The following is a 10,571-nucleotide window of genomic DNA, read 5'->3' on the forward strand; positions in this document are numbered from 1 at the left end:
GGATGTCTCATCGTTGTTGCTGATGAGGCCGATCACTGTGATGTCATCAGCAAACTTGATCATGGAGTTAGATTCATGAACAGTTTTGCAGTCGTGAGTGAAGAGGGAGTAGAGAAATGGACTCAATACACAGCCCTGTGGTACACCTGTGTTAAGTGAGATGATGGTAGAATGGGTGTGGCCTGACCTAACATGCTGAGGCCTGTTGGTCAGAAAGTCCTTAATCCAAAGGCAGAGGGAGGGGTTAATGTCCAGATCTCCAAGTTTTGTGACTAACTTGGCAGGGATTATGGTATTAAATGCTGAGCTGAAATCAACAAACAGCATTCGTGCATATGTATTATTGTTGTCCAAGTGTGAGAGCGCGGAATGTAGCGCAATGGAGACTGCATCCTCGGTACTCCTATTGCTTCGGTAAGCAAACTGATGAGAGTCCAGTGTGGATGGGAGGCAGTCCTTCAGTCGTACCAGGACGAGTCGCTCAAAGCACTTCATGATGATGGGTGTGAGTGCTATGGGACGATAATCATTTAGACACATTGGGTTGGAATGTTTCGGCACTGGTATGATCGTTGTGGATTTGAAGCATGTTGGTACAGCTGACTGGGTGAGGGACAGGTTGAAGATGTCTGTAAAAACTTCAGTGAGCTGCTCCGCTCAGTACACGCCCAGGAATGCCATCAGGGCCAGCAGCCTTGCGTGTGTTGATCCGGTTCAGTGCAGCATAGACGTCTGTAGAGGTGAGTGTGAAGGGCTGGACATCTGCAGAAGGTCTGATGTTGATAGCTGCCTCCCTGTTGTCTTTGTCAAAGCGAGCATAGAAGTCATTTAGCTTGTTCAGGAAGGAGACGTCTGCAGTAACCAGAGTGGAATTGCTGGGCTTATACTCACAGATGGCCTGAATGCCCTGCCACATGCGTCGGGGGTCAGAGTTGGAAAAATGATCTTCCACTTTAAGCTTATAACGGAGCTTGGCCTTTTTGATGCCCCTCCTTAGTTTTGCCCTGGATATACTATAGGCCTGTGCATCACCTGATTTAAAGGCGATGTCACGATCCTTCAGCAGAAGACGTACTTCCTTGTTCATCCACGGTTTCTGGTTTGGGTATGTGATGATCTGTTTCTGTGAAGTGACACTGTCAATGTTGGTCCTGATATAGTCCAGCACAGTGGAGGTGTATGTATTAATATCTATATGAGAGCCACAAGTAGCCTGCGAAGCAAACATACTCCAGTCAGTGTGATGAAACCTGTCCTGAAGTACAGAGTCTGTCTCCGTTGGCCAGACCTTGATAGTTGTTACTGTTGGCTTCACCCGTTTGATTAACGGAGAGTACTTTGGAATGAGAAACAAAGAAAGATGATCTGACTTTCCCAGGTGGGGGAGGGGGGTCACAGTGTAGGCTCCAGAAATATTTGTATAAACATGATCCAAGGTTTTGTTTCCTCTTGTATTGCAGGAAACATGCTGGTAAAATTTTGGGAGTGCTGTCTTTAAGTTTGAGTGATTAAAATCTCCAGCAACTATAAACGCAGCCTTTGGATGGGCAGTCTGTTGTTTGCTAATGGCTGAGTAAAGTTCGTTTATAGCCAGTTTGGCATTAGCATCCGGAGGTATATAGACTGCAGTTATAATAGTGGAAGCGAACTCCCTTGGCAGATAAAAAGGTCTACACTTGATCATGAAAAATTCGAGATTAGCTGAACAGTGTCTTTCAACAATGGTAAAGTTTGTGCACCAAGCCTTGTTAATATAAATACACAGTCCACCACCCCTGGTCTTACCAGAGTCATCAGCTGTTCTATCTGCCCGAAGTGTGTAGCATCCCGCAAGCTCGATAGCCTTGTCGGGTATGTTGCCATTTAACCATGTTTCCGTGAAGATCATAGCATTGCAGTTCATAAGTCTCCTACTGTAGGTGATGCGGAGTCGTATCTCGTCCATTTTATTCACCAGAGACCGCACATTAGCGAGAAAAATGCTGGGTAGCGGAAGCCGATGCGGTGTTAGCTTTAGCCTAGCTTTCACTCCTCCACGCTTCCTTCGCCTTTGTTTACGGACTCTACGCCGCCCGCGATCACTTCCACCCAGCTGGGTAGAGTGTGTAGTAGCCTCCGATATTCTGAGAAGCTCCGTCTTGACGTGTCGAAGATTGGTGGTAATCCTGTCTGAGTAGAGTAGACCAATGTCCAAAAGTTCATGTCGGGTGTAGGATGTTAGAGCAAAGCTGTTCTGTACGAACAGACTCGACATGAGCAGGAAAATACTGCAGAATCGCAAAAACTGGTTGAGACGCAAGGTCCCGCGATGTGCTCGCGCCGCCATCTTGGTCATCAAAGTTGGATCAGCCTTTAGTGTGTTTTTCTACTTTAATTTTGTGTGCGACTCCAAATCCAGGCCTCAATTGGTTAATAAATTTGATTTCTATTGATGATTTTTGTGTGATTTTGTTGTCAGCACATTCAGCTTTGTACAGAACAAAGTATCCAATGAGAATATTTCATTCATTCAGATCTAGGATGTGTTATTTGAGTGTTCCCTTTATTTTTTTGAGCAGTGTCGCAAAAAGGTGCCCACTAGATTGTTACAGAGCTTCTGACTGTACCACACATCAACAATTCTGATCATGTGGATGTTAAAAATCAGGAAACATCAGGATTTGGTATGTATGAATGGATGCAAGCCTGATAAACACTGAAACCTTTCTCCAATTTTCTTATCAACTTTGCTGATGTCTTTGCTCAGAAGATAGTTTTTGTTCTTGGTTTTCAGCAGCCCGATCTTCCAAACACCCATGACTGCTCAGCTATAAGAGCACAAATAGCAAATGGAACAAAATAGCATGTAAGGCTCCCACTCATATAACTGTAATTTTGCAGTTCCCAATTCCTATAGCTCATCTGGTAAAGCCTAACAAACACCTAAAAAACTTTTATCAGAACCACATAATGTCTTCATATCATGTGCACAAACAGCCCAAAATTACAACTGTAGCATTCACTAGCAGTCATTACAAATTACGTCATGAGAAGACTGGTTCACAGAATGAGACACATCTCATTCTTTCTTTGTTCGGTATACCAAACATGGTCTACCACCGTTGCTCAGACTTCATATGAATTTGCTGTTCTAGATCTTATTCTTCCACCTCTGCCTCTTGGATTTTTTTCTATCCATTGTTATCAACCTTCAACTCACCATTGGTGGCTGCACACTCTGATCTGACTTATATCAATTCATCATTAATAAGTGTGAACAGGTTTGAGTCATTATCTGAATCACTGCACAAAATCAGTGTTTTTAAGTGAGAATGTGATTAGAGTTCTGCAAAAAAAGTCAAATGAATCAACAAATTATGTCTAACAATATGAAATTTGAGTGATCAATTCAATTAACTGTCTTAAATGATATTCTCAAACGAAAGAAATTGCACCCTGCAAAGGAGGTAAAGTCTTTCTGGAGGCTTACCTGGTGGTGATGCAAAAACCAGGGCTCCTCCCTGAGGTTTCCTCCGGCGTAGGCAGAGGAGACGGAACCCCTCAGGGGGTTTTTGCAGTCTCTAGTAACTAGGGATCTGGGTGCTCAGGAGGCTCTGGGTGCTCATCATACTCAGGCTGGGGGTCTGCAGGTCAAACAGCTGGCTCTTGCTGAGGCCTGGCATTGGTAGAAGAGCAGTCTTTGGCTGGGGCCCAGTGTCAGCAGGCACAAGCAGAGAACTAGTCGCTGACTGAGGTGAGGAGCAATGATGGCAGGAGCTCCACTTCCTCCTGGAAGGAGCAGGGAAAGCAGAGGCTGCAAGCTCCTCACCCTCTGACTATAGCTCAGCCAAGGAAGAGGCTGGACCGAATGTGGAGCTAACAGCAATTCAGTTTTATTTATATAGCACCAAATCAGAACAGTCGCCACAAGATCTTGTATATCTACCAGAGGGAGGGGTGATGATGGAAGCTCATTCATTTATAGCCTGCTAAGCTGTATATTCATGCATTTTAACACTAGAACTCCTATAGGTGGTCAGAATACCTATGGGAATTCTTCTAAAAATCCTGGGAGTTCTAGTGTTAAATGTGCTCAGGGGCTCTATAATTAGAACAGAATCATAAAGTTAACCTTTCTGTAAAACACTGATTGCTTGCAGAACATAAAATAGAGGTTGTGCACACTGAACAAGCAAATAGAAGACAGAAAGTGATGCTTGCACTTGATGGTTATGGCTGACAAATGTTTCCAAACATGAAAGCATAAAACAATCATTCAACAGCACTGCTAATGTTTTTAAACAGAAAAATCAAAACTCAAATTGATTATTGCTGAGTTCTGTCAGTTAAGGGTGCATTTTAGATGTGATACGCACAGCATGGGATTGCACAACAATCCTGTATGTGCGTTCTGCTACACATGCACATACAGAAAGAAATATGCCAGAAATATGTGGTGTTCTGTTCTGAACATTTAGGGTGAGGACTCAGTGAAAAACTACTGTAGGGGAGGGACCCAAAGATTTGGCTCTGTGCTTACAGTTACGGGGAATAATCCAGTACTGCTGATGTGCTGACAGTCATTTGGTTTATATTCTCTGGGTCTGACCAAGTAACATCCCAGCAAACAACAAATGAAAAATTTAGCTCTACCAGTACCAGACATAATCTACACAACTGCTTTTGGACCTACAGTATGAGGAAGTTTGTGTGTTTCTTTCTTTAATTTTCTTTTAAATTGTATCTATTTATAAGATTCAATAGAAATGGATGAATGGGAATAGTTTTAGTGATTTGTGGGATTTTGCAGTGCAAAATGTCTGAATGGTCAAACTGACTGTAAAGTTTCATCCATATATTTTACATTTTCAAAACTTAACTTTGATTAAGTTTATGTATTCAGCAGTTAAAAATATTCAAGCATGAAAGCTATTAAAACATGTTTTCTTGTGAAGAAAGCGCCATATCTTGGTGACACTGAAATTGAGTCAAAGGGGCGTGTTCACAGTTGAAAGAAGATAAGCCCAGGAGAAGGAGGGGGGACTCCTAGTGGCTGGGAACTGGGAGCAGCAATTTTAAGGGGCTGTATCTGTATGTATTCTTGTATACACATCTGTTAATAGGACAGCTGGTTTGCTCATATACTACTTCAAGTGTGTAAAACATCAGAGACATTACTAGTAATTATTCTTTGGTCTTTACCATACAGTATTATGCACCTTGAGGCGACTGTTTGTTGTGATTTGGTGCTGAATAAATAAATTTTAATTGAATATTTCCCAACAATTGCAACAATAAAATGTCTGATTTTAGACAGTGATTAAAACATCCACCCATCCATTTTCTTTCTCTAAAGCATGGTCACGGTGACCTTTAATGCAGAGTTTATTTATTCAGTATAATTAAAGCAGAGATAATAGAAATGAAGCTTATGAGTAAGTTCAATAAGGATGACTTGTAATCCTTCATCAGTTATCTGTTTGCTCCTCTATTCTTTACATCACTTCCACTTTCCCATGTTGTCAAACTTAATCCTTGCTCTAGTCCGACCAGCCTCTTGCCCACCTTCTTCGAGCTAATCATCCTCTCCTCTGTAGACTTTACATCTCAGCGATCTTCTGTCATTCTCGATTTCAGACTTATACATGCAATCTATTTCCTCCCTGTCTCTGCCTCATCTGAGTCACTCAGATCTCCATCCAAGCCTCCATCTTCATCTTCACCACTACCAGCATCTAGACTCCAAATGGCTCCTGTCCTAATTCCTATCACCGCTGAAATTCTGTCCTGCTATGATCACTGGAGTTTAATTGGCAAATAGCTTCATTGAATTCTGTATATCAATAACTTATGTTCAGTTCTTCCAAATGATCTCTCCTTATTAAATTGCTTATATGTCTATTTGCCTTGGAATTTTTAGACCAGTGGTTTTCAAACACTTTGTTTTCAAGGTACACTTGGATTCATATCTGCAGAAAATAGCCTTTATGTGATCTGGAATGGCGTCAGTGAGCATTTTGTTTTTACTGTCAGATGAAGATGCTTTTATAAGCTCCACTAACATATAAGTTGCATTTATCCTCTTATCAATCATCTTTCAATAATCAAACAAACATTCTTGCTGCAATGCTTAAAATTCTGTGGAAGATTTCTCTCAGAAGAGATGTTTGGTTTCCAGGTGTCTCTTTAGCTTGCTTGGCACCATATAAGGATTAGTCCGCACAACAAATGATAGCTTTAGACTATAAACAGGCAACTTTCAAAAAAACAGACAAAAATAACACAAATCAATTAAATGAAACAATTTAATGAAACCAACATTTTAAAAGATGAAACATTTTTGAATAAAATAAAGGTGATATATTTGTTAATTTGCTACAATGAATGTGATGTTCACCATTAAGAAAGATTACATTAATCAGAAATAGAAGCAGTGAAATCATTACTGACTTAACCTGATTACCATTATTTCCCTTATTAGTAGACTAATAATTAAAAGTGAAGAAATTACACAAAGTTCAAAGGAATTGCATATTAAATATTGGTTAAATGTAATTATACCTTACATCATGTGGAAAATTCTAACAGCATTGTAGAATGAGATTTTAAATTTTACATTACCACATTACCATCCATTTTTCATGCAGTGCTCACCAGCTTCCATAACTTGAGGTTGTAACATTTTTAGAAGTTAATGTAACATAAAAAAAAAAAAAAGAGCAGACAGTAATGTGGTTGTGTTGCTCTTTCTGTGACCACAGCAAATTGGATTTGTGTGGCAAAGAATTTTTTTTTTTTATTCTTTCCGTAAAATGGGAAGTAAGCTTTATTACATACAAGTGTGATCTATCCGAATACCTTGCAAACATTCAGATCTGTGTAATAAACCCTTCAATAATTTTAATGTGAAAAAGAAACTTTCTAATCTGTCAGTACTTTAGTGTTAGATCTTGACAGCATTTAGTAAACAGTGAACCCCATGACTTTTATTATGACTAAAACAAAAACAAGTGGGTCAAAAAAAGCAGTTGGAGTATGTGTGTTTTATTGATGATGCTTAGAAAAAAGGAAGTCCAGAAGGTTAACATACTGCTAACTGCAAAAAAAGTGTCACTTTATTAATTCTGAAATTACCTTTAACAGTTTTTTTGTTTGATTTTTTTAGATTTAACAAATGATTGTGTTATTGTGAATGATGATTCTGTCATCATGATGCTGGCTTAGTCATATTCATGCATTCATTGCCCAAAGAAAATGCTCTTTATCATGTGGGATTGATCATCACTGTGCAGCCATGACAAATCTGCTGGAAACGTGTCCGAAGCTATGAGAGAGATGACATTGATTACTGATAATTAGGGGTGTGTGATATATATAGTCTACGGTAACATTGTAATTGCCGCGTTAACGATGTGCGAGCTGACGTTATCGAGTATGCTAATGACTGGGAAAAAAACAACAATCAAAACACCTCGGCTCCACGCGCTCACTACTTCATGCTTTAGTACAGGCTGTTGCGCGTGCGCATTGAGAGTGCCCATACTGTGTGCTAGCATAGCTGCCTGAACAACACACCTAAAGCTGGAAAAGCGTGAACACACTGTGCCAGGGGAAGAAATTCAGACATCGCCAGCCTCGTAGTCTACTGCCTTAGATTTAATTCCTAGGCGAGGAGGTGGTTTGGATTTGAAAAGACTGACACTGATCAAAAGACGGCAGTTTGTAGACTTTGTACGAGTATGAGGACTATGAAAAGTTTCAGGAACCCACTGTCCAAGACAAACCTAAATCAGCTAAGGTGTCTGGGAAAACACCCACCCCATGACCCTGACTAGCGGAATAAAGAGGAAGATAATGGACGGCTGGATGTTAATATCATAGACATATATACAGGGGTGAAAGTAGTTTTAAATTCTTGCCGGTACTATAAAAAAAAACATATATATATATATATATATATATATATATATATATATATATATATATTTATATATATATATATATTTATATATGCTTTTTTACTTTACTGTTGCCTGCGTGTATGAGGCAAAAATTAGAAGCACTTGACAATGTGGAATATTTTTTCAATAATAAGGAACTGGGATGTACCGTACACTTAACAGAACTGATGACCACCTCCCCGCATTCTGACTCTGTCCACCAATACAAAACTTCTGGAAATAAATAACCTCAATCAAACCTCAATCCCCTTGGCAACCACTGTGTTTTGGAGGTTAATGCACTCTCATGTAGCGTAAATTAAATCTCTGGTCATAAGCAGTTTGGAGCCTCGGATAATACGCTTAATAATACGTGGTATACCAAAAAGTGGGTTTCTGATCAGATGAAGGTGTATATTTTCTGTGATTTGTTTTTGGTATAATGTAGGGGGGAATCCCCCTGGACAGCCTCTTTTTTGTTTTTTCATTCTGTCAAGTCTTCCGTATTGAGTGATTGCTTTTGAAAAACTCCCCGAAGTTAACGTGTCAAAAAAACTGATTTAAGTCTTTTATTGTACTAGCTTGCACTTCTTTTACGAACACATTTTTAAATGATGCAAAATATCGTTTATTATCGTTATTGACAAAATTACAGAAAATATCAAGATATTATTTTTTGTCTATATTGCACACCCTTACTGACAATACTGTGAATAATGCATTTTTTTTTTGTTTCACTGTAACATTTAGTGTACATCTTAAAGCTGTTTGTACTTACAAACAATGAAACCTCTGAAATCGCTTGTTGCTTGTCCTCATGGTAGGATAGAACAGAAACTCTTAGGTGAACCAACACTATTTGGGCAAAAAAATCAAGAAATGCAAATTTAGATGTAATTTATTATGTTAACTAAAAAAAAACAGTAGTTTAAACAGCCAGTGATTAGCGAAAATGGATGAGCAGGCAACCATGTACGCCCCATGTCTGTGGTGCAGGTGACCAGTTTTGTGTCTGACCAGTGGCTCCTTCCTGCGTGTCTTCCCCTATATCTCTCTCTCACAATTTTCCTTTCTCTTCACAATCTAATGAAGGCCAAAAATTATCTTGAAAAAAAATTAAAGAAATGCAAATATAGAATGAATTTTAACTTGCAAACTAAAAAGCCAGGAGGTTAAACATTTGATATGTGTTGTTGGAAAAGTGGATTCTGAGGTCGTGCTCATATCAAGTAGCCCAAATGTTGTATTAGTTACTGTTGTGATTATCACTGCAGACGTAATGCTGCTTCTCTGCTTGGTAGTGCAGTAGGAAAATCTGTAGTCAAAATCTAGTGCTTAAAAGTCACTACGACCACCTTAATTCCTCAACACAGCATTAGCTACTGTAGGCAAGCTTTCTTATAATTTTCTTCAAAAGTGAAAAAGCAGTGAGTGAAAAAGCAGGCAATGTCCAAAAACCTTGTCATGTAGAAAAGCTTTAAGAAACACTGTACTCAACCAAGACCACACAAGTGTTGGCAGTAAGAGCCAAGAAAAAACATTATCCTACTGCTGAAACATTTTGGATCATTGTTAACTCACAATCTCATTTACAAAAATATCTCAATGATTTATAATTAGTGGAAATGCAGTAATTCATCAGTGTTTGCAAGGGAATTTAAAACATAAAAGTGAGTCTTTAAGAAGATTTGGTACAAAAGTAATAACTAACCTGTGGATGCTGAAGTGGGGAGATTTGTTGGAGTTGGAGTACTGTTGCTTCCTGAGCTAGCTCCTGCAGGAGAAGAGGTTTCCAATGGTAAAGGTGTGCTAATATTTCTTTGTGTATATATGATGTTAACATTTCTGAGCTTGTGTGCAACTCTGTGTAAAGCACTTCTGCTTGTTAAGTGAACAGCATTCATTAATGAAATTTTAAAACAGCTCTCGCAACAAACCTGTAGCTCGCTCAGTAGAGACGGATGAATGTGTTGATGGGACAGTGGTTGCTGGGGTCGTGCTCATTGCAGATGTGTTATTGGTTGCTGCTGTTAAAAAGAGCATTGGCAAAGAAACTGGTTAGCTACTCATGGTAGATGTAATGCAGCTGCTTCTTGTGCTGTCTACTCAGTAGTGCAGTGGAAAAACTAGATTTGTAGACAAAAGCAACATTTTATATCAAGTGGTGCAAATGTTGTATTGGTTGCTGTTGTTAAAGAGAGCATAGACAAAGAAACTTTTATGATAGTTATGTAATGCTGCTGCTCTTTGTGGTGTGTCTGCTTTATCTTCACTTACATTGGTTACAGGCTGAAATGTAGTCAGTACAGCAGTCATTCAATTTCACACAGATCTCATCACAGTAACACCCCCTGAAACAGCTGTTATTCTGGTTAGCACAGCATAGAAGTGGTGGGCCCAAACAACTCGCAGAACCTGTTACACATAGAGACTTATTTGAAATTTATACTGTATGGAGTGGCAGATTCATTGCAACAAATTTCATTATTGTTTTCAAAGTATTTCTAGCTGGAATATAACAGCAATTTTATTACTGTAGCACATTTCATTACATGACAACTAAATGTGCCTAACATGAGATAAAAACATTAAAACTTGTTTAGATTTACAATCTCCTCCGTGAATCGCCACCTTATCGTGGTGGAGGGGTTG

At 39.2% G+C, this 10,571-nt stretch overlaps 1 long non-coding RNA gene across 1 annotated transcript; it reads right to left on the reverse strand.

Annotated features, from left to right (window-relative positions):
- Positions 1–7,192: 7,192 nt before the first annotated feature.
- On the reverse strand, positions 7,193–10,338 carry LOC115775449 (uncharacterized). Its single transcript, XR_004019321.1, has 5 exons — positions 10,197–10,338; positions 9,857–9,946; positions 9,631–9,693; positions 8,698–8,774; positions 7,193–7,303 (listed from the first exon to the last, which is right to left on the reverse strand). It is a non-coding gene; the product is annotated as an uncharacterized LOC115775449 (long non-coding RNA).
- Positions 10,339–10,571: the final 233 nt, after the last annotated feature.

The sequence above is a fragment of the Archocentrus centrarchus genome, unplaced genomic scaffold (genome assembly GCF_007364275.1).
Source record: "Archocentrus centrarchus isolate MPI-CPG fArcCen1 unplaced genomic scaffold, fArcCen1 scaffold_137_ctg1, whole genome shotgun sequence".
NCBI lineage: Eukaryota > Metazoa > Chordata > Actinopteri > Cichliformes > Cichlidae > Archocentrus > Archocentrus centrarchus.